The sequence below is a fragment of the Nansenia antarctica genome, assembly GCF_963989245.1.
Source record: "Nansenia antarctica genome assembly, chromosome: 13".
Taxonomy (NCBI): domain Eukaryota; kingdom Metazoa; phylum Chordata; class Actinopteri; order Argentiniformes; family Microstomatidae; genus Nansenia; species Nansenia antarctica.
In genome coordinates, this window is record NC_137683.1 from 3,232,341 (window position 1) to 3,256,235 (window position 23,895).

The following is a 23,895-nucleotide window of genomic DNA, read 5'->3' on the forward strand; positions in this document are numbered from 1 at the left end:
ACAGGTCTGTGAGGCAGTTGTGGAAATAAAGTACTGGTACATATTGTCATAAGTCATATGGTGTGAGAAACTGTCATATCACAGTAACACCATGTTTTGTTATGACTTAAAGGGATAGTTCCGTTTTTTCAAGGTTAGACTGAATTTTACACTTACTTGGGGTGTTCTAGGCTCATCCAGACACTTTTTCAGGTCATACTTCCATTCTTGAGCTCTCTTTGGCTGACTCAGGTGCTAGCATTTAGCCATACAACTGTAAATGAATGGAATGAAATGAAAAATGTAAAAAAATGAAGGTAAAAAATAAATAAATCTGAACTATCTACTATTTCTACTTTAATAAAGTCATAATGTGATAGATGCCTTGACATATTGGTAGTAACTTGCCTATGGGCATTGGTAATGGGCCAGAACTAGCACAGCTGATTCAACTAACACAAGGATGGATGATTTACTTGATTTGTTAAATCAGGACTGTACTTCTAGTTGGGCTAGAACACAAACGAGGCTCCTATTGGTTTATAGAGGACAGGTGTGGAAAAACACTTCCCTCAGAAGAGAGTGAAGTCATGCACTATTGATGAGTCGAGGATCTGTGACAAGATCTCTTGAGACAAATTCAGTAGATGGTGTTTGGGTGCAGTAGCACCTCTCCTCAAGCTGTCTGTTGGGCTTTCTGACATGCCCCGAACCCTTTCCCCAAGATGGGAGCAGCTCATTACTGTACTCTACTCAGAGAGGCTCTGAATATCTTGTCACGTCCGTTCTTTTCAGAAAAGACAAACTCAATCACACTAATCTAAAGTGATGATCTGCACGTCACGTCAGCAGGAATGATATTGATGTTACTGAGAGACTGAGAGAGTGTTACTGAGAGAGTGTTACTGAGAGAGAGAGAGAGAGAGAGAGTGTTACTGAGAGAGTGTTACTGAGAGAGTGTTACTGAGAGAGTGAGAGAGTGAGAGAGTGTTACTGAGAGACTGAGAGAGTGTTACTGAGAGAGTGTTACTGAGAGAGTGTTACTGAGAGAGTGAGAGAGTGTTACTGAGAGAGTGTTGACAGCAAGAACAAAGTTAAGGGTTTCAGTGGTTGTTTTATTGAGTTGAAAATGAAAGCCCAACACTATCTTCAAAAGTTGGCTGAGTCACGTCTGGAATTAGGTTACGTCACTTAGTTGACACAGACTTCATCTTCCATTGACAATTGACAATTCCATTGGCCTTGACAACCGAGCTATGCATAGGAGTGTAATATGACCTATCACTTGCAACATTGACAATACCTCCCTTTTTTCAAAGAAAACCCACGCTGTGTACAGGACATGGCACATTCTCTGGCAAATCTTACTGTTCCACTCTCTTGCTGAGCTGTTCTCTCCATGTCTAAGATGGCAAATATACAAAAGACAATATATCCTCCTTAACCATTACAATGATAGATATGTACTGTAGCTGAGATTAAAATGCCTAACCACCAGTGAGGCAGATACGCAGAGACAGTGGTTGCTCCATTGATTAGATGTAAGAAATGTACTGGCCTGTATGCATATAGACAAACGAGGCAGGCCTTAAAGATGTATTTATAAATACTTTATAAGTCTTGGCAGAGGAGATGGCTGGCTTTAATGAAACTGTCAAGGCTAGTAAGACCCTGATGAGCTTTCCCAACGCAACATTAACAGGGGCCCTCAACCGGCTCTCATGCCAAATATAATTACACTAGCATTACAGAGTCCCCGCTGGACTCACCAATTCGCCTTTCCCTTCGCACTGCGGTGTTGAAAACACAGCCATAGCTCTCTTCTCATTAGTTTTAAAAGCCTTGTCCTGAAGTGCGGTTTCATATAGAATGAAAATGAGGAAAAATACTATCAAATACCATCTGGGGGAATGTGTGTGTGTGTGTGTGTGTGTGTGTCTGGGGGGGGTGGGGGGCGGTGGGGGGGACTGGACCAGGCTGGACTTTGCTGATGATGGAACTAATTGAAAATCCCTGCTCGGGCCAGAGTATGGAGTCTCCCCTCAACACTCCATTACGTTCTGCAGCGTTTGTTTATCGAAGACTTGAACGGATCAAAGAAAAAGAGGTGCCAATTTGCATAAGGATTCCAAAGGAAAAGTCCCCCATCGGTTTCCTTTCACAGCGCCTTTACCGATGCAGCTTGCTCAGCGAATCCGTCACAATACCCACCTTTCAGTGAGACAATGCTACGGTCCGCTGTCTCTTGTAAGGCCTCAGACATGAGTTAAAGCAAACATGGTCCTTTATTGATTGACTACGACAGTCCCCTTTGAGTCGGCTTAAAGATCTACGCACATCCACAAAAATGCAGTCAAGCCACATATCGATTCCTATATATTATGCACAATTCATAATAATGGCCTCAGACAAATCACAAGTTATTCTGAGCATAGAAACTAACTTCTAGATAATTGCCTTGCCGTTAAACTTTCGTTCATTGTTTGTCAGAGGAATGTGCGTTGGTTTTGTGAAAGACACTAGACTGCAACTTCAGGTCAAGGTTGAATTGGAGTATTGTTCAAATACAGTCTATGTTCAAATACAGTCTATGTTAAAATACAGTCCATGTTCAAATACAGTCCATGTTCAAATACAGTCTATGTTCAAATACAGTCTATGTTCAAATACAGTCCATGTTCAAATACAGTCTATGTTCAAATACAGTCTATGTTCAAATACAGTCTATGTTCAAATACAGTCTATGTTCAAATACAGTCTATGTTCAAATACAGTCTATGTTCAAATACAGTCTATGTTCATTTGACTTCAGCATGACAGCTTTAATGGGCTCTTCAAGGAGAATACTCCTCCTGTGATGGGAACAATCCACTCAGTACTTCAGACATTCTGAACAGTAAATGCTGTAAATGACCAACCAATCACTTTGTAGAGAGAATAAAGCAAAAAACGAATTGATTTGTTTTCGAAGATATTTTTCCCATTTCACAGAAATGCATAACTATTCGGGATTTGTTCCCCCCTTGCAGGCTTGACTTTAGAACAAAGCTAACCTTCCAATCACCATAGATTCTAGTTTCAACTAGTTTGAGAACAACATTGTTCTCAAAATTGAATTAAACCAAATAAGTGTTGTCCTTTGTTTAACATTTTCTAAGGAAAAATGCTATCAACTGTCTATTTTGGTTAATACAAATGTTTTCATCTGTCAAATGGAATGAATCTGTGACTAAATTGACTGACAATTCATTGTGACAAGAGTAAAAGGGGTGTAAAGAATATGCACATGGATTTTTGCATCGCCACATAATGACAGAGGCCGTCCACTTCAAAAACTTTTATGTTTTAATTACAGTTTTCATCAATGTCCAATGCCTCGCATTCATTATGGAGAAATTGGAGAAACCTGCAGTGACAAAACATCCTGCCTACGGTTCTGATTCTGAATCCACTGGTGTTCTAAGTTCTAAATTCTAAGTACTTTGTCAAAGCCAAACCTAATAAAAGTCTACATTTGGGATTCTATCACCAGTTCTTGTTGTTCTGCATACAAAGGTTTACACCAATAACCCTGGGTGGGGAGAGTAATGACGTTTGCTACGTGTCCAGGCTGAACCAGGTGAATGATGGTGGAGCATACCAGATCATCCATCAGATCTAAGACAATGTTGACACTGCGGCATGTTTGTGTATGTGTGTGTGTGTGTATGTGTGTCTGTGTATGTGTATGTGCATGTGATGTAAATTCTACCAGCCCAGTGAATGTTAATGTTTGAGCAAACATAAGACTAGGGGTGTATAAATATGAATAAAGCCTGCCTGTCCAGCTCTCAATGAAGTTACCAGAGTAATGGTTCGCAACAGGGTTGTTTATCATTGTGTGACATTTTAGGTTGGGGCATGTGGACAACTTTATCTATTCCAACTGTATCTATTAGGCCCTACCTGGTTGAAATGGGGTTAATACGGAGAAACTGCAACTGTGTGCTATCTGTCCATGGATGGCATAAATGGTGTTTTGACCCTAAATTCACAAGTTATGAATTCAAACCTTTCATGTGGAACCAAGACAATCAGCTTCACTCCTCAATCCAACATGAGATAGCTTTTAAGCAACAGTATTGTGTTTGATTCATGTTTTTCAATTTGAATACTGAATTCACAGGTAACACAGTACCTATATATGCTCACACCAAATGGAGCACATTTTAAATGGACATAATTGCTATAATTGCTAGACAAAGGGAATATGTTTTCAGATTCCTCAGTCTGTCTCCAATTACTGTAATAAAAGGCACGTCCAATAGTGATTAATGTTAGTAAGGGAATGGGCGCGTTAACGCATGCATGTGACAAATGGTGAAAAGCGAGGGAATGCTGTGATGGTTCATTAACTAGGCCAGAGATGTGTGGCCAGAAATGGTTTCTTTTCCAAAGCTTCTCAAGAGAGACTCATCATTTCTCAGTAGTGCTCCAGGAACTGCAAAGACACCGATGTGTGTGTGTGTGTGTGTGTGTGTGTGTGTGTGTGTGTGTGTGTGAGTACCCACACATGCAAGTCTGAGGGAATTACCAGATGGCAGTGTTCTTAGAGAGAGATTGCCAAGGTTAATGATACTGAAGAATTAGCTAGATTGATGCGTAATTACAATGATGGATGTAATCAGAGAGCGAGAGTATCTAAACTCCATTAGACTCAGCTCGTCTCCAACGGTTGTTGCGTCAAGATCTTAGGTGATGGAGGCCGTCATTTAAATGTCAGCCAATGGGCCAGCTCACACGCACATGCACACACACACACACGCACACACACACACACACGCACACACACACGCACACACACACGCACACACACACGCACACACACACACACACACACACACACATCTCTATTGCATTCAGTTACACACTGTATACACTGCTATTTGAGCCTGGATCATAGCCCTGATAAATACTTGATGTCAGATTCTAACCGGTAAGTAACAATGTATTTGCCCATGTGACAACTGGACCAATAATAATCTACATAGATATAGTGACACATTAGGTCTACCTGCACCTGCCGACCGCATGTATATGAACTACCATAGGACACTGTTCTATAAGGGGGACTAGTCTTGGACTAACTGCTCAAGCAGCACTTTTCCCATTTCAACTTCATTTTTCATTCTCCTCATTCACCAGCCTCATCTTCTCCTTCTCACATGGTTGATAGATCCATTTCCACACCTCCATCTCTCTCACCGGGGAGTTCACAATATATTTCTTTGTCTCCTGTCTTCCATCTTACCCTTAACATCCACTCTCTGCTGTTCCTCACTTAATATAGATAGCTCTATATATCCATAGGTGCCTCCCAAGGATGGGTAATTGGCTCCCCTCTGATGCAGTACTGTAGCATATCAGATCCCCTCACAGTGGGAGAAAATAACCAGACTGCATGTACACTTCCCTCCAGCTCTTTGATCTCAAGAGCGACAAGACGAACACGCTACTGTACATCAGACCTTGTGTCATGTGTACTGTATCACACTAATACAGTATGACAGTTAGGAGTTACATCATTAACAACAAAAAGTAAAAGACTTACTTGTTGGACCTGAAAGAGTTCACATGTAGATTCACCCTGTTGATGCTCCCTCCGGGGGCGAGAGTGTAAAAAGTGAATCTTTTTCTCGGAATAATATCCTCCTCACTCCTCTGACATTGACTAACACTGTGTATAACACTGTGTATTTACTCAGCCATTGAGTTTCTGAGGACGCCTCTTGCTCTGGTAGCAGATGCAACACAGTTTTCACCATCTGCAGACACTGCAGTGGCATTGATAATGCAATAAGGAGGGTTGAACGTAGCAGACCCACCCCAGCTTCACTGTGACACACCACACCACTATTACAGCAATGCTGTAATAAACTTGAAGTGACAATTTTCATCTACCAAAAATACTGGTCTAGGTTAGGTTAGGTATACAATATTATTACCTGTCAAGTCAGTAAATATGGAAACATGGAATTTAGGATGGAATTAGGAAAGGGGAAAAAGTAGGGAATAACCTCTTCCCAGACCAGCACTAGCAATCCTTAAAAGTTGACTTTCAATTCAGCTCTAAGTTTTTTTTTAAGCATTTTGTAAGGCATTCTTCTGACAGGTTTTCTACCGACTCTTAAGATTGCAGTATTGCAGGTGTTGTAGTCTCAGGAACATCACATTGGGTGCAACTGTATCACTTGAAGGTTTCACAGAGTGGATTTATCGTCTCATCTGTTGTTTACAAGCCTGGTCCCACCCGGGCCTATAAAACTACGCTGCAGCCTACGGGTCAAAGTCAGCAATTCTGTAAGTAAAATAGAGGTCGAGAAACTGTCAAGATTTCTGCCAACCAGCACCTTTCCTATCCATTTGTGCTCAAGTGATAAAAGAAAGTTTACACTGCACAGGGTGTATTGACTTCTAAGAGTGCTGATACTGTACCACTACTGTTTCACAGACTGAACAAGGTATCATATCCTGGCAAATCACTTATAGTCAATTCTTTGACTTTGTACTTTCTGTATGTCACCTACTGTACTGTACAGTACATCTAAGCACTGTTTCTGATCTAACCCTGCCCTGAATTATTTTCCAACATACACAATAAATAGTCTACATGTTTGATGTGAAACGAAACCTCTCACCTACATCGTATTAGACCAGGGTTTCGGGTTTCGGGTTTCGGTGCATGCCATTGAAAATGGTGGTTAGTTGTTGCTATTATGATATTAAATGATGCCTCCTCTCTTTTATGCCATGGTGGAGTAGGCTAGGTGCCTTTAGCCCTGACCTGTGACCTCTGTCTTGTCCCAGACTGATGCTGCAGGGCCTCTGGTCATCATTACTGTATTATGTTCCACTCCATTAGTGGTGATAATGAATCAAACAGAGCTGTCAGTTCGCTGTACCTCTCTACCCTGCCGGAGACCCGCTCCAATTATTTATACAGCGTTCACACAGCCTCGTACTGGAGGACAATTAAATCACCATACCCGGCAATCAATTTTCCACCGGCTGTGGAACATCTCAACGTGATAAATGATCCACTTGATGCAGCATTTTACAACAGGTAGATTATTTGCATTATCATTCACGAATGAATAGGCCATATTTACAGTTGTGTATGTGTATGTGTGTGTGTGTGTGTGTGTGCATTTGTGCAGATTGATTATTGCTGTGTTTAAAACGTTTTTTTGGGTGTTTAAATGGCATAAAAACAACATATATCCTAAGCAGTGAAAGTTAAGATGTCATTCACTAACTCAATACACATGCTGCGAGGGCTCTAGTTAAACACACCAGATGAGACGTACGGTTCCATGTCTGGGGCACACGCCTTCATCCCTTCTTCAGTATCCTCCCATGTCGGATGGTCTCAGGTTTTTCGTTCGGGGTCTCTCTCTCTCCTCTCTCTCTCTCCTCTCTCTCTCCTCTCTCTCTCTCTTTCTCTCTCTCTCTCTTTCTCTCTCTCTCTCTCTCTCCTCTTTCTCTCTCTCTCTTTCTCTCTCTTTCCCTCTCTCTCTCTCAATGATTTCACTGAAGTGGGCAGGCCAGACACTGAGCTGCAGGAGGGTAGGATGATGAGAATAGTTTGCGGAGCGGTGAGTAATTAACTAAAGACAAGGCCCCTCTGCGTCAGGTGTGAATGTTGGCTCGCCTGATTGACTGATTGAAGAGTCCTGTTAAGAGGATAGGCGGGTAAGTGGCGTTCATCCGTTCTGTGGGCAGTGCTGTGGGCAGCGCGGGTGACTGACAGGCTTTTGTCCCTCTGTTTCCCCTCCATTAACCAGAGGGCTTGGCTGCCGGCAGGACCCACGCCATCGTCACGCCATCGCCACGCCATCGGTCACTTCCTTGCTGTCTGTTGGGATGAGGACTATTAGGCTGGCAGGCAGATTATATTCTGTTCATTTCCACTGACAACACGTTCAAGTTGGCTGCTGCCTGCTGCCTACATGGCACATTGAACCAGCTAGCAGTTTATGATTATTGGAGCGACGCCGTTGGCTTGGCTCAGAGGTTTTTAATCACTCCTCTCTCTCTCTCTCTCTCCTCCTCACAAAGGAAAGTGGAGATGACAAAACCAGAGTACCGGGCACATTGCTCATTTCGCTGATTAGGTTTGTAAATTTTAACACTGAAGTAGTTCAACGGGTCTTAAAACTTTTATATCACACCTGGACTGTAAATTGATATACAAGAACATTAGCAGTTAATATTACAGGCAGTACGTTTTTGGCTGAGCCAACCTTTTCAAGTGCAATACGATACAATACACCTTTACAATACACCTTTTTAATTACAATATGATGCTTCTTTATGACAATATTATTCACTGCCCATCATTTGATAACAATGAATACGAAGGATGACTCTTGTAAAAATTGAAGTATCACAAACCAGCATCTAGTGTCCTCCTCTCCAGCCAGCACTGGAATATGATCACGTACTTCAACCAGCAGTTAAAAAGATGACATACTATAAAAACACAATTATTCCCACCTGACAGATTTACTTACCTGTGACACCTCTTAAAATGGAAGTGTCTGTTAAAATACAGCACAATTACAGTTTGATAGGATGCACCCCAACCGGGGGACAGCTTGTATTTATTGTTTTGACCGAATAGATAACAAGAAGCTCCTCTCTCACTCTCTTCACATCTCTCTCTTCAGATGCCACACCTGTAAATGACTTTCTCTGCTCTCTCTCTGATGTTCATGTTAAAGTGTCCAACTGACATCTACTTGACATCCCTCACTCCTTCTCTTCTTATGGTGTAGTAAAACAACACGGCAGGTGAGCGTTTAGCATGGGTTAGGGTTACGGTAGATAACAGAACAAGAGGAACAATCTCCCACAACCAGAACGTGTATATGGGAGAAGCTGTAGTAGGTTTAACAGGGGACAATGTGAGAGCTCTTACAGTACAGGATCAGTATTAAAGCATATGCCCTAAAAGAGGAGGTAGAGGGAGAGGAGAGAGGGAGAGAGGGAGGGAGGAGAGAGAGAGAGAGAGAGAGAGATACAGAGAGTGTCATTTATCAGGTAGACTGGAGTCCTGAGGCCTGGCTTTTAAGGACTTCCCCCCTCTCTTCTTCACTAACAGCTGTCCACATCATAAACCTCCTGTGGTGGTTTCCCGCCCAGAACGCCGGGAGATCCACAGCGGAGAATCTGCACACTTCAGCGTTTGCAGCGAGGTGATGTACGGCCGGGGCCGGCTCTCGCCACGCTCAGTCTCCGGTCTGAAGACAAAGAGGCTGCCCCCCCCCGGCAGACGCCCCCCCCGTGACTCTAATGATGATCAAACAGGTTTGGGCGGTGGGTACATGCCCCCTGTGCATCTGATTTCCCTGCCAAACAAATTATTCTAATGTGGGAGCGTGAAATTATTCCTTCAGGGAGGGACGTGCTCACTCACCCTGAGAGTGGGAGAGCGCGGGTTGGAGATGGTCCCATTGTGTGTGTGTGTGTGTGTGTGCGCGCCCAGCAGTGGGTGACGCCACAGCTCTTTTGATATTCTACTAATGTCATGTTGAGCATCATTTGTGTGTGTGTGTGTGTGTGTGTGTGTGTGTGCGTGTGTGTGTGTGTGTGTGTGTGTGTGTGTGCGTGTGTGCGTGTGCGTGTGTGTGTTGTGTCTATGCCCAGCAGTGGGTGACCCCCAGAGCTCTTTTATATGCTACTAATGTCATGTTGAGCATCAACCATTCGTTGCCTTCCTCTAGTGATGTGTGAGATGAGCAATATGCTCACAACCCAACTGCTCCCTGGGTAGCAGAGCCCAGGTGTCTGGCCTCACAGGGAGGGGCACCAAGCATGTTGTAGGCTAGGCTGGCACCACTGGGGAGGGGCATAGTCTGATTCTAAGGGTCATTGCTGTAGGTTAACTTCATTATCTTAGTTTAACTTTGTCATTGTACTGATTAAACCTCTTTCTTATACTGTGTAATTGGGAGCCCCTGTGGACAACTCCATTCCCTTTTAAGAATAATACGGGTATATCATTTGCAGCATCCATTTTTTTCAGGGCCATATTTCCGTCAATATTTCATACAATTCGAAAACAACTGTCTTTGTGGCACACACAACCATGGCTGAGTTTAGTCATTACTGGAAATGTATTAAATAGAGGATAATGTCCTGCAGACTCTTGGGGCCCTATTGTTTTTGTTCCCTGTTCTGTATGACATTTTACTATGTAGCAACAGTCTGTTTCTGCAAAAGGGGCCTGAATAATAGTGAGTGGTTCAGTGTAGAGATTAATGGGTGGTGTGTGTGTGTGTGTGTGTGTGTGTGTGTGTGTGTGTGTGTGTGTGTGTGTGTGTGTGTGTGTGTGTGTGTGTGTGCGTAACAAAGGCTCCTGATGTGTGTGACTTTGACTTTGACTGAACACACAAATCCCAGCTGTTGTCTCCTGCCTGCCTCTTGGCCCTACAGTTCACTTCCTCACTCAAACACAATGATCATCAGTCCATTAGCTGTTCAATCCACGGGCCACTGGGCCTAATGGTATCACACTGGGCCTAATGGTATCACACTACATATGAATACAATGAGCTCACACCGTCTCCGGACACCATTATTCTGCTGCATTACCTACTAAAGAAGAAGTACTGCACAGTAGACTGAGTCTCTGCTGATGAGCTGCTATAGGAATATGTCAAACAAAAATCAATCAATATTTTCTTCTCTTATTATGGAAACCTGAGACTCAATGATCTGAATGAATCTTATGTTCTCTTGATGCCATTAAATATCCCAAAAGATGATACCTTAGACAATGTCTAATGATTAGGGTAGTAACTGCTAAGAATGTACCTTGTAAACAAGGTGTAAACACTGATATTTTACCATGAAAGTAGACAGTAAAACATCAGATTAGAGAAAGGTAAGTAGGCTGCAACTAGTAAGTTTTCTTGTGATGCCCTAAAATGACTGCCATAATCACGCCTACATACTGTACCATATTCCTACATGTTACTTTCAATCGTAGTTACTGTGTATGAAAGGTATAGAAAGACTGTAACATGAAGCAGTGACTATTTCCATGTAATTTGAAGTCATCAACATTATTTTTCCCCACCCATCCTCATCCCCATCATCATAACATCTATGCGTGTCAAAACATCACAATTAATGTTACACTATCTAATTAATTGATTATAAAAGAACATAAAACAGGAGCATACTGAGAACAGTCTTTTACAGTTATTCTAATATACAATAATATATAAAAATATATATTAGGGTAGTAACTGCTAAGAATGTACCTTGTAAACAAGGTGTAAACACTGATATTTTACCGATTTACTGATATATATTTTATATATATAAAAATATATATTATTGTAAAAAACTGACACGGGCCAGATCTGGGTGGTAATTTCTCTGCTGACAGGGTAACATTGTGGCTTGATTTATAATGTGAGGGAATTACTAATACCTTCATATCACCACCCGGGCCTTAGGAAATTAAATGAAATAATTTATATACTGTAAGGACTCTTGAATCAGCATGATTTATGCTGTGCTGTACTTTCCCTAACCAGCTATTCTGACTGAGTGGTACTGTATGGAACATAGAAAGTACTAAGATGCCGTTAAGAAAATGACAGGTATGCACTATATGTAAAACTGATATCTTCCTCAAAGGCATCCAAGTAGCTTATATTGCTTATAAAGAACAGGTGTTGAGAGATTCAACATTTTGCATCAAAACTCATGGGTTGATGGACCGGACCTCTGTAATTATTTTCCTATCTATATATATATATATCTCAACGTTTTCTGTAAAAAAAAAAAGGTCCTTTCAGTGTCTACCTGGCAGCGGTTATATCCCGGTTACGGCAGCGGTTATTCTAACCCTTCATTCGAAATGATCTTCAAGCAACATAATGTGATGTAATCAATAAGGTCTAATCAACCTCACTCAAGTCAGACAGACCGATTCAAGAAAACAACTCAGACAGATTATGTCAGAAAGCGTATAGCAGAATACGCTAGATTTATTTGTTTAAAAAAAAACAAAACAAAAAACAGAAGAAACCAGAGAAAAAAGTGACCATGAGGACAGAGAGCATAGCATAGAGCAGGACAGAGACATGAGGACAGAGAGCATAGCATAGAGCAGGACAGAGACATGAGGACAGAGAGCATAGCATAGAGCAGGACAGAGACATGAGGACAGAGAGCATAGCATAGAGCAGGACAGAGACATGAGGACAGAGAGCATAGCATAGAGCAGGACAGAGACATGAGGACAGAGAGCATAGCATAGAGCAGGACAGAGACATGAGGACAGAGAGCATAGCATAGAGCAGGACAGAGACATGAGGACAGAGAGCATAGCATAGAGCAGGACAGACAGAAGCATGGAGAGGAGGAGGACATAAAGAAGCATGGAGAGGAGGAGCAGAGAGAGGAGGAGGACAGACAGAAGAACAGAGAATCATTTTGGTATGAATGTTGTTCATCCAGAAATGCAGGCTAACTAAGGTTTGGGTTAATAAATAGGCTAGTCATCGTAGACGGAGTTCACCGTGTGTAAGCTAGCAGACATTTTCCCTGCTCATTACTGTGCACAAATGTACTGTATGTACTTAGGCCTCAAGAGCGCTTTGGCAGACACCTAGAAACTTCCTGGCATGGAGTGCTTTGTCTAAACCCTGGCTATGGCCCTGCAGAGGGCTGTCAGGGCCAGCAAGGCCTTCTCTGCAGGCCTAGAGATTGTTTTTATACAATCAGAATATTCATTCCCATCAGTCTATTAATGTCTTGCAGCTCATATAAATTAGAGCTTTTATCCAATCAAATGTTCCACCTGGGCTGTCTCCGGGTGAAATATCTACCCTTGAGGCAGTCCGAATTTCGAGTGAATCCCCTTCGCTGTTGAATCAAATGGGGACGATGTTGTTGATTGTCATATTGGTTAATCAATCAGAATTGGAGTTGCCATGTTAGGGTTAGGGCCTAACACAGAGTTGCCATGTTAGGGTTAGGGCCTAACACAGAGTTGCCATGTTAGGGTTAGGGCCTATGTTAGAGTTGCCATGTTAGGGTTAGGGTCTATTCTTTGACACGCCGTAGCCTTCTAGCTGGCCTAGCCGTCTAGGACAATATGTTCAGCCCTAAACGTATTAGAATGTATTGTAGCTACGGGGCTACACAGTTAGCATTGTACCTTCCTGTTTCCCAGCATGCATTGTGTTCAGACATCAAGAGTTATGTTGCATGCATTGAGTTCAGACTTCGAGGGTTATCTTATGAAGTTGTAATTGTCTTATGCAGGTGTTACGCATGTTTGTTCAGTGCTGTTAAATTGTTAATAACTGTTTCTGTTCATGTTGTCAAGTGTTTTGGGGAATTAAGTACCGAAACCATGGGTGACATTGTTCGGTTTGATGACCCCAGCGTTAACTTTCATGCTACTGTCACTGTGAATACGGAATGGTTACAGTGAATGACAACAGCTCATAGCCCGAGTGTCATAGTGAGGTTATTCAAAGGCGGTTTAGACCCTATCCAATTTCTCTTTTTTACCCCTACCCCTCGTTTTGGAGTGGCACTAGTCTTTCGGCTTGCCCCTCGGAACAGAGTCACAAGGGGTAGTGGTTGAAAATGTTCCCCTACGAAATGGGATAACCCTTCAAGACCCAGATACATCATCAGTAGTATCATAGAAAAGCAACGCAGCTCGCGATTCATTCACGACTTAGGTTTCACGCTATCAATCAAATAAGTTATCAAATAAAAAAGAACAATGCTTCATTATCAGGCCAGTTCATGACAGAATAGCGGTGCTCTGTAGGCTAGCAACCCATGCTCATACCCTGCCAAAACTCAAATGAGCTCAGTTTAGCATTTGAAATGATTTTCAAACACTATTAGAACACAGGTCCGGGAGGGAAAGTTGAAAACAGAACTGAGTATAACATGCAGTGATATTAGAGGAATGGTAACAACAGTGCAACAACTTCGCGGCTGAACTTAAGTTACATTTCGGGCATCGTATGCCATCAAAGGGGGGAAATGCGACATAAAAATATGTCAAAATGCAAAACTATCATCCACAAAGTAGCCTTAAGACATTGTTGTAACATTAAATAGATAGCTAGAGACATCTGCATAAAAGCGTTACTTGTTATAAAGAAAAAGGTCTATAATACATTGAAATGACATTAAACTAAGATAATACGATAGTTATCATAATTGTTTTAATCTTTATTATTAACAAAGAAAATAATTACATTTGTGGTTTTCTCTTCCTGCTTGTATTCCTTCTTCCACTATCGTGTCAATGATTCGCAAGACATTCTGGGATATCATAACAGATGTCAGTTTCTGACAATGTTCCGAGTGACGCCCCCACCAAGGGGGATATAACAGATATAAAGAGCTTAATTGCGTGAAGATATCACTGAAGGCCTAGGTGTGAAACACACGGCCCACCACTGTGATAACAATACTGAAAGTGGCCGTATAATGAGTAATGATGTGGTTAATGGCAAACAATTTGCTTGTGTGTGTATGTGTGTGTGTGTGCGTATGTGTGTGTGTGTGTGTGTGTGTATGTGTGTGTGTGTGTGTGTGTGTGTACGCATGTCTGGCAGGTTTCTGAAAACGTTATAATACGGCTGCAAAAGCAGAAATGGGCAACTTCCTCAAATCAATTTCCCAGGCAGACCAGGAGCTTCCTGCTCTCGCAGGAACGTTTGGCAGCACTGATAGTGTGAGAGAGCTGCTGATGAAATAACTCAGCAGTCAATGAAAAACATGATTGTTCCTTCAGTTTCTAAACACCTTTAACACGTGTCTCCTATGAGCAGGTACTCATGGGGAGTGTATCAATGACCCACAGTAGAACAGGGACTCCCTATTAGGAGTGGAGACACATGTTATTAAGAGTGTTTGGAAACTTCAGAGGGAAGACTGTCTCGGAGCTCCAAAAAAGATGTGTTATAATTCTGCACATGATGTAAGAAAATAAAAAGACTGTTACAACTTCTGTGTTATGTGTTTTACTTGTATATCAGGCAGCAGAGCAAGTCTCTGGGTCCAGCTCTGTGGTAATAATAATATAATGTGACACTGGTGAAAAGGTCTGCATGTCAGGAATTCTCAAGTTGCGCAAATTATCAAAAAGCTTTTTAATTATAGTTTTTTTTTTTAACATTTCATATTAGCAGGAGTGGGCTATAAAGAGCTCCAAAACACTTTTTTTGTTATTTTTATTAGGTCTCAGTTTTTTGGCATGAAATGACAAACTCTTCAGCCTGGGGAGAAGAACAAAGTGTAACAGACACAAATCCAAGATGACTGCAGAAAGTCACGGTCCAGTTCTACAAGTCCATCACTGAGTCCATCCTCAGCTCATCGATCACCGTCTGGTTCGCTGCCTCCACTGCCAAGGACAAAGGCAGACTACGGCGGATTATTCGGTCAGCTGAGAAGGTCATCGGCTGCAACCTAACATCCCTCTGATCCTTCCCACCCCGATCACCACCTCTTCCAAAGACTTACATCCAGCAAAAGGTTCTGGATATAAACATGCTTCTCACTGACTCTGAGAAACATGCCTCTCACTTCCACCCCCCTCCCACCACACGCACACACACACACACACACACACACACACACACACACACACACACACACACACACACACACACACACACACACACACACACACACACACACACACACATATTCGTTTTACATGTATTCTAATTTGCAGACTACTTAATTATTGTTCTATTGCTCTTTGAAATTATTTTTGTTTATATATTGTTTTGTTTAGGTCCTATGCACCAACCTCACCAAGTCAATTTCCTTATGTGCAAATGCAATAACAAGAATTCTGATTCTAATTCTGATTGTCTTAGTCCATCCAACATTTTCCTGGATGTGGTCATTCGACTGCAGTAAGGGGTAATTTAATGTGAAGTCTACTGATCACATTATCCCAGCGTATCCCCAAGATGTTGCTATCACACCTTATTATTTCTGCATAATCCATTCCAGACTTCCAGAACTTCCCCCATTGACTGTGAACAGGGTTGAATATCTGGTCACAATCATAATTATCAATCTCAAATTCATACTAAACCAAATGTTCTACTGTGTCACTGTTGCCACGGGTAACACTCTAACACACTATTCTAAATGTATATAGCTTTGATCTGTTCCTGCTAAGTGTATTGCCATGTCAGTTAGCAACTCCTCTTCTTATCTTAAAAGGTCCTGTTTGCTTGGCCTATCACCTTGATGGGACTCACATTGTCTTGCAATATGTGCAGTTTTGCCACATGCAAAAAAGACAACCATTTCATTGGATCTTTCCCTGTGAAAGTGTTAATAATGTATGGCTATGAGCCCACTCTCCCCACATTTAAAGAAAACAATAACTTGATCTGAGTCATGTTGGGGGTCTCTCCCTCCGTTGTTTCAATTGGGGTATCATAACCTCTATGCTCTCCTACCAAAGTGGGTACATGTGTCCCCAAAAGCAGCTATTGGGTAGCTTGTAATTGCCATTAGGTTTCTGACAGTACTGTTGTAGACCTTTGTAAGTTGTATCACTATGTCTGTGTATGGGGTGTTTCAATGTATTTGTAGTGCAATGACTTGTGTGTGTTGGCAACGCTCTGTGCAATCAGTGCTGACTTGAAAAGGGGTTCCTGCGAGGAGTCACGTGACGCAGACGCAAGATGGCAGCCTAAAACGTGCTCTCTTCGACTTTGGGACTAAAATCCTTTAAACTATCCTTAATAGTGTTCAACTGTTAACAATTTGAGGGGAAAGTTTTAAGTGACGGGAGATATGGCAGAAGACCCAAAAAAATCGGCGAAGGAGTCAAGACAGAGACTTCGTTCAGCCACACAAACGCAACTCCACATGCAAGCTAACGGGGATGATGCTAACGAGGTAGAACTAGCTAGCAAAGCTCCTGTTGATAGCAGAGCCACTGAGTATGATATGGCTCAAATACTCGAGATGCTGAATAAGATATCGGAGGACACGGCAGAAATGAAAGAAATCCGACGTTCTGTGAGTTCCATGGACGCTAAACTGACCTCGCTCGGCACACGCACTACTGAGGTGGAGGAACGAGTGAGTAGGCTGGAGGACGAACAAGCTAACAGGAGTGCCGTTCCTGCAGTCACTAAAGCGGACTTGCAACAACTAACAGACAGGCTAGCTGACGCTGAAGACAGATCCAGACGCAATAACCTCAGATTCGTTGGGATACCAGAGGGAGCTGAAAAGAACGACATGACTGCCTTCCTGAACAAACTCATCTCAACATCCCTGGACATCAACCCTCTAGTCTAGCAGCAAGTCCTCAAAAAAGGCTTTAGTTTTTGAGATACCCCTACCCGAGGTAGAGCAAGTTACAACAATGATTTTTCTTATCTTTAGGGTCTCCCATTAATGAAATTGATTGTTGTAAAATTTTATTTTTGGGGAAAAGATGTTTTTTTGGTTGTTCTTTAGAGCTACCCCAATCCCTGAAAAAGAGCCAAATTAGACCAGGCCGAATATGGGGAAGGTGACAAAAAAGCCCATAACTTGAGAATGATCACTCTTTTCCTCTTCAGATTTGCTGAGGTATGAACCAGGTGGTTGTCCTACATCACCAAATAGTCAGACAACTATTTACCTAAATAAATACTGAATTATAGTCCTGTAAACTTAGCTTTAGTTTAGACGGAAATTGTACTTTTTGGTGACAGGAACATAGGACTCCATCACTTTTCTCTCATTTATCAGAAAAACAGAAATCCCTGAAAAATATATCATTACTGAATTGTCTAGGGTGCTATTGAACAATAACCAGTAGTTGTATGGAAATATCTCATACAGTTCTATTGCAAATGAGATTTCTTTAGACATAGGCCTACCTCTTCTCTGATACAGTCAAATTCCGAATGGGGGATAAGTGGCATAATAGCCTATAAGTTAAGAATGCTCACTCTGATGGTCATCATATTTGGAGAGGGAAATACCAGGTGGCTGAACTACATCACAAAATAGTCAGAATAAGAGTAACCCAATAAAATAAAGTTTATTAGTTCTAAATTACAAGCCTCTAAAACATAGGTGTAAATAGTACAGGTTTGATTAAAACTGGAACCTTAATTCAAAGTACAATTAAATACAGTCCTCAAACATTAGGGGACACATTTTGACATTCTGCACAGCAGGTGCAGAACTCTGTACAGGGAAGGCCAACAGAGAGGCACTGGCACTTTCCACTCTCTCCACACTTTGCATCTTTGCAATATAAATGAGTGATGTCTCTCACTTCTGTAGGTGCTGGGGGTTTTGTAAAAAGGACAGGTTGAATGGCCCCATCTCTGATAATCCACCCCTTGCCAATAGGACTCCATAACAGGGGTTTGGGCATGTGGCTGTGACACCATACCGCTGTCTGGAACATTGCTCTCTGCACATGCTGCTGAAATGCATCCTCTGTTGGCGGCAGATTTGCAGAGGCTGTATCAGATGTTGATGCAATTATGAACCTCAGTTCATCCAGGTTTGTGCACATCAATCCATTTTCCATTTTCTTTTTTCCATATAGGAGAAGCGCAAATTCTCTTGCGACTGGCAAAGACTCTTCCAAGCTGGCAGAGAGTCCAAAATGGGCCAGATCTTTGAGCTCGCTGAGATGGGTCTTGAGTTTGTTGAATGCTGTTGTCTTTCCTATTCTGTACAAACTACTTGTTGTGTCACAGCCAGTGAGTGCATGACATGCTGGTAGACAGTTAGACATGTCTTTTCCAATCTTCTCAGATATGGTGTTGATGGGGACATATCTCTCTCTCATTCCATGGCCTGTATGCATGTACACCAGAGATGAACCAAACATTTCTTTGCTTGCATAGTATATGAGCAGTACTTCCACATCTGTGTCATCAGACCTCACAATGATGCGGGAATATGACTCTGCAAGATGTATGGCATGGAGCACCATCCTTGTGTCTGCCTCCTCCTGATCACTGTACAGTGATGTCAAACTGCTGACTCCTGCTGTGCAGATGCTCTTCACCTCCTCCCCTTTATCAAATCCACCTGCCAAGATGATGGAGTCATCTGAGTGTAGTCTCTGTGGGGCTGCAGTGACAATGTAGTTGCTCACAAACATGCACAGTGCAGTCTTGTTTCCACTACTCCTCAAGTACTTCCTGTAGTTTGGGACATTTGTGTTGCCAGTGATAACATGTGTAGGCCTTCCATCACTTGCACCTCTCCTTTGCCTCTCCAGGTCTTTGATTGACTGTGGGCCGTCATACCTGTCAAATACCATGACCACACATTGCATTTCTTGTTTTCTATTTAGAAGTGACAAGATCTTCTTCAGGATGCATTCTGCTAGCTCACTGAAGGTCTGGAAGGCTGAATCATGGAGGCTTTGAAGCATAGCCATGCCATCAATGATGTATGCAGATTTCTCTGTGGTGTCAGACAGCTCTTGCATCACTTCTACTACCGACTCCAGTTTTTTTGCAAGGTCTGCTTTTGTGGTTTTTCTCATCGCCCCATCGTCATAGAAGAGAGAGGGTGGGACAGCAGCCAATTCATGACGCATCACATTCTCCAATGATACGTCCCTTTGTTTTGAAACAGCCAGGAGTCTCCTGAAGAGGACATCGGAATCCATCTGAAGCTGCTTAGATTTACTAGATTTTATTACTGCTATCATATCTGTGAATGTTGCCAATTTATGTCTTTTCTCAGGATCCCAGAAACTTTTTGGTGTATCACTCTTAAGTCGTTCATCAATGAAATTAGCATTTAGAACAGATTCAGAACAGATCAGATCAGATTTTCCAGGACGTTCAATGAAGATGAGTTTATCCCCATAATGCTGGATCAACTTTTCTTTGAGTTTCCAGGATTTATACATTGTTGGTTCTGTAGCTGTACTCAGTTTTCCTATATAGCTCTCAGTTACAGCACTCAGTGTTGTGACAGTCATATGCTTTGAAAAAACTGTCTTAGTTAATTCTTCAGTTAGCTCAATGAAAGCTCTTTCATGTTCATTTAACTTCTTTTCTGTTAAATGTTTGTTTCGAGCTGATAGAATGTTCCTTTCTGAAAGATAGTGTCCTAGGCAACTTCTGTGATACTTTGCATCATAGGCAAAAAGATCTTGATAGGTCAGCATACGGTGATGTATTATTTCATCAAACCTCTCTGAGGCTGCATTGAGGACCTTTGACCTTGTACTTTCACCTGTACCGGTACAGATAGGGGTCAGGCCTTCTCTCTTTGTGAATTTCTGGCTGCAATTGAAACATTGGCTGCAAATGAAACACTGGCTACGGATGTCAAATATAGTGTCTCTGGACAGTCTAAGTCTTTTACTTTGACACTGATCCTGGGGTGGTTCTTGATCACTGGTTGTAGGCATATAGTTAGTTGTGCTTGAATAACTGGCCCGACATGACTTGTGATATGAAACCTTGACCTTGAAGGACAGTATGTCATCTGAGTGGGGCGATAGTCTCTTATGAACTTCATCATCTCGTCCTTGAGCAACGTTCAGTATGGTTCTGAGTCCTTGTAAAGTGGGATTCTTGACATATGGATTATTTTGATGTCCTTGTAGAGCTTTTTCACATAATAAGCAGACTTTTTCATCCAGTGTCTGTAAATATGGCTGGCTAGCTGTCTGCGTTGGCCCTGTTGGCTCCATTGTTACAGTGAACTCTGGTAAATATGGAAAACACACACACACACACACACACAATTAATTTATGCTAGCCTCTGTTAGCTAGCCTCTGTTAGCTAGCCTCTGTTAGCTAGCCTCTGTTAGCTAGCCTCTGTTAGCTAGCCTCTGTTAGCTAGCCTCTGTTAGCTAGCCTCTGTTAGCTAGCCTCTGTTAGCTAGCCTCTGTTAGCTAGCCTCTGCTAGCTAGCCTCTGCTAGCTAGCCTCTGCTTGCTAGCCTCTGCTTGCTAGCCTCTGCCTAGATCAGAATGCCTGCACTATAGTTTAAAAGCTCACAAATCTAACAACATATTAATATCATAGTTGGACATATGTGTTACCTGTTATCTGTCATTAGATTGGTGATCATCTGAACAGAACTGTCAATCCACAGCCCCTCTCCCTCTGAGATGGAGAATGTTATGGCTGCTGCTGACCAGTTGGCTACAATGTTTTGAAACATGCAGCTGTCACTCAAACCAGAGTGGCAGAGAGTGTTCCACTGTCAAGCTTCACAATTATTTCCATACTGTACTTTGAATTAAGGTTCCAGTTTTAATAAAACCTGTACTATTTACACCTATGTTTTAGAGGCTTGCAATTTAGAACTAACACACTTTATTTTATTGGGTTACTCTTATTCTGACTATTTTGTGATGTAGTTCAGCCACCTGGTATTTCCCTCTCCAAATATGATGACCATCAGAGTGAGCATTCTTAACTTATAGGCTATTATGCCACTTATCCCCCATTCGGAATTTGACTGTATCAGAGAAGAGGTAGGCCTATGTCTAAAGAAATCTCATTTGCAATAGAACTGTATGAGATATTTCCATACAACTACTGGTTATTGTTCAATAGCACCCTAGACAATTCAGTAATGATATATTTTTCAGGGATTTCTGTTTTTCTGATAAATGAGAGAAAAGTGATGGAGTCCTATGTTCCTGTCACCAAAAAGTACAATTTCCGTCTAAACTAAAGCTAAGTTTACAGGACTATAATTCAGTATTTATTTAGGTAAATAGTTGTCTGACTATTTGGTGATGTAGGACAACCACCTGGTTCATACCTCAGCAAATCTGAAGAGGAAAAGAGTGATCATTCTCAAGTTATGGGCTTTTTTGTCACCTTCCCCATATTCGGCCTGGTCTAATTTGGCTCTTTTTCAGGGATTGGGGTAGCTCTAAAGAACAACCAAAAAAACATCTTTTCCCCAAAAATAAAATTTTACAACAATCAATTTCATTAATGGGAGACCCTAAAGATAAGAAAAATCATTGTTGTAACTTGCTCTACCTCGGGTAGGGGTATCTCAAAATCTGAGGGCCCTTCCTGCTAGACTACTCCCCCAGGTGGAATCGAAATGGATCGCGCTCATAGGATTGGAACACGTTTGGATACCGGAGACAAGGGCAAAGTGAGAACCATCGTCGCCCGCTTTCTGCGCTACAAAGATTGCCAGAACATCCTCGAGGAGGCACGGAAGAAGAGACGCATAACGTGGGACAACAAACCGGTGATGATCTTCCCAGATTACTCGAAGGAGACCCAGCGGAAGAGAGAAGCATTCAACCTTTGCAAGAGAGCACTCCATGAGCGCAAGATCAAATTCAGCCTGCTCTACCCTGCACGTCTGAGGATCTCCACCGATGGAAATGGCCCACGGGTGTTTGACAACCCGGAGTCAGCGTTACAGTTTATTGAACATCGCTGAGGACGGTAGGCCTACTGTAACGGTGCGTTTTCAAGAAACCTTAATTTGGGATATGGTTTAATAGGTGCGGGGATTATTTAATTTGTTTTAACGCAATATGCGTATTGGTCTATTACCCGCTTGGCACCTTGTACAGTTTATCTGACATTTGAGTTTGTTCTAAGCTATGTGACCAACATGTAAGCTTGTTATGGCCATAATTCCCCAGTGGGTTATTTTACTAACTGTACAACCCCTTACAATTCTGATGGACACATCATCTGAACACATCTTGGACAATTTACCCAAAGCAGAGGGCTTTTGGGCTGACTTGTTCTAAGTCATGGACCTAGGAAGGTTATTGTTTTGTTTTACTATGATACTGTTCTTAGTCATATTGTTCTCTGCTTATAGAGATCACCAAGTTTTTTGTTTTGTGTCTTATAAGTTACATGTTATTTTGTTAATTTTCAATTTTAATTTCATGTTATTTTGTTGTTATTGTTACTTTGTTAATGCACCAGGGGTCTTACATTATATTATAACCAACACTCATTCTATGGTTAAATACGTAAACATTTATCTATGACTAGCAATCAGAGGAATTTGTGCTATTCCACCTGGAATGTAAATGGATTAGGGTGTCCAGCTAAGAGAAAAAAGATTTTGAGACATTTGAAAATTAAAAAACAGGATATAGTTTTTTTGCAGGAAACACATTGCTCTCATCAGGAATCAGTTAAACTATGCAGAGAATGGGTGGGGCATGTATTCTTTAGTGCTGGGTCTTCTAACAGTAAAGGGGTAGCCATACTAATTAACAAAGGTTTGCAATTTAAGCTAAGGAAGGAGGTTAAAGATGAGGAGGGCAGATTAGTTATAATATTGGCTGACATACAAGGTCAGACCCTGATATTGGCCAATGTATATGCACCGAATGCAGATAATCCTAGTTTCTTTGCGGACTTGTGATATTGGACAGTACCCTATAGTTTTAGGGGGAGATTTCAATAATGCCCTAGATAAAATCCTGGATCGCAGTAAGCCAATAGGAGGTAGAGAGACTGATTCTGTTTTAATTATTAAGAGAATATGTCATTCCATGGGCCTTGTAGATGTATGGAGGCTGAACCGAACCATCCAGTGGATAGGGATTATACTTTCTATTCAGGAGCACACAAAGTATACTCACGAATATACTTTTTCCTTATTTCGAGATCCTTATTGCCCTCCATACTGGCCTGCACTATTGACAGCATTCTGTTGACCGACCATGCTATGGTTAGATTAGATATGACTCCATATCGAGAGAACATGAGGTCACGAGTGTGGCGCTTTAACTCATCGCTGCTACGGGACGTTGGTTTTAGGGAGGAGCTTAGGGCACAGATCAATCTATACTTGGAGACCAATGTCCCTACGGCTAGGGATGCTCCGATCTGGATTTTTGGGGCCGATACCGATCACC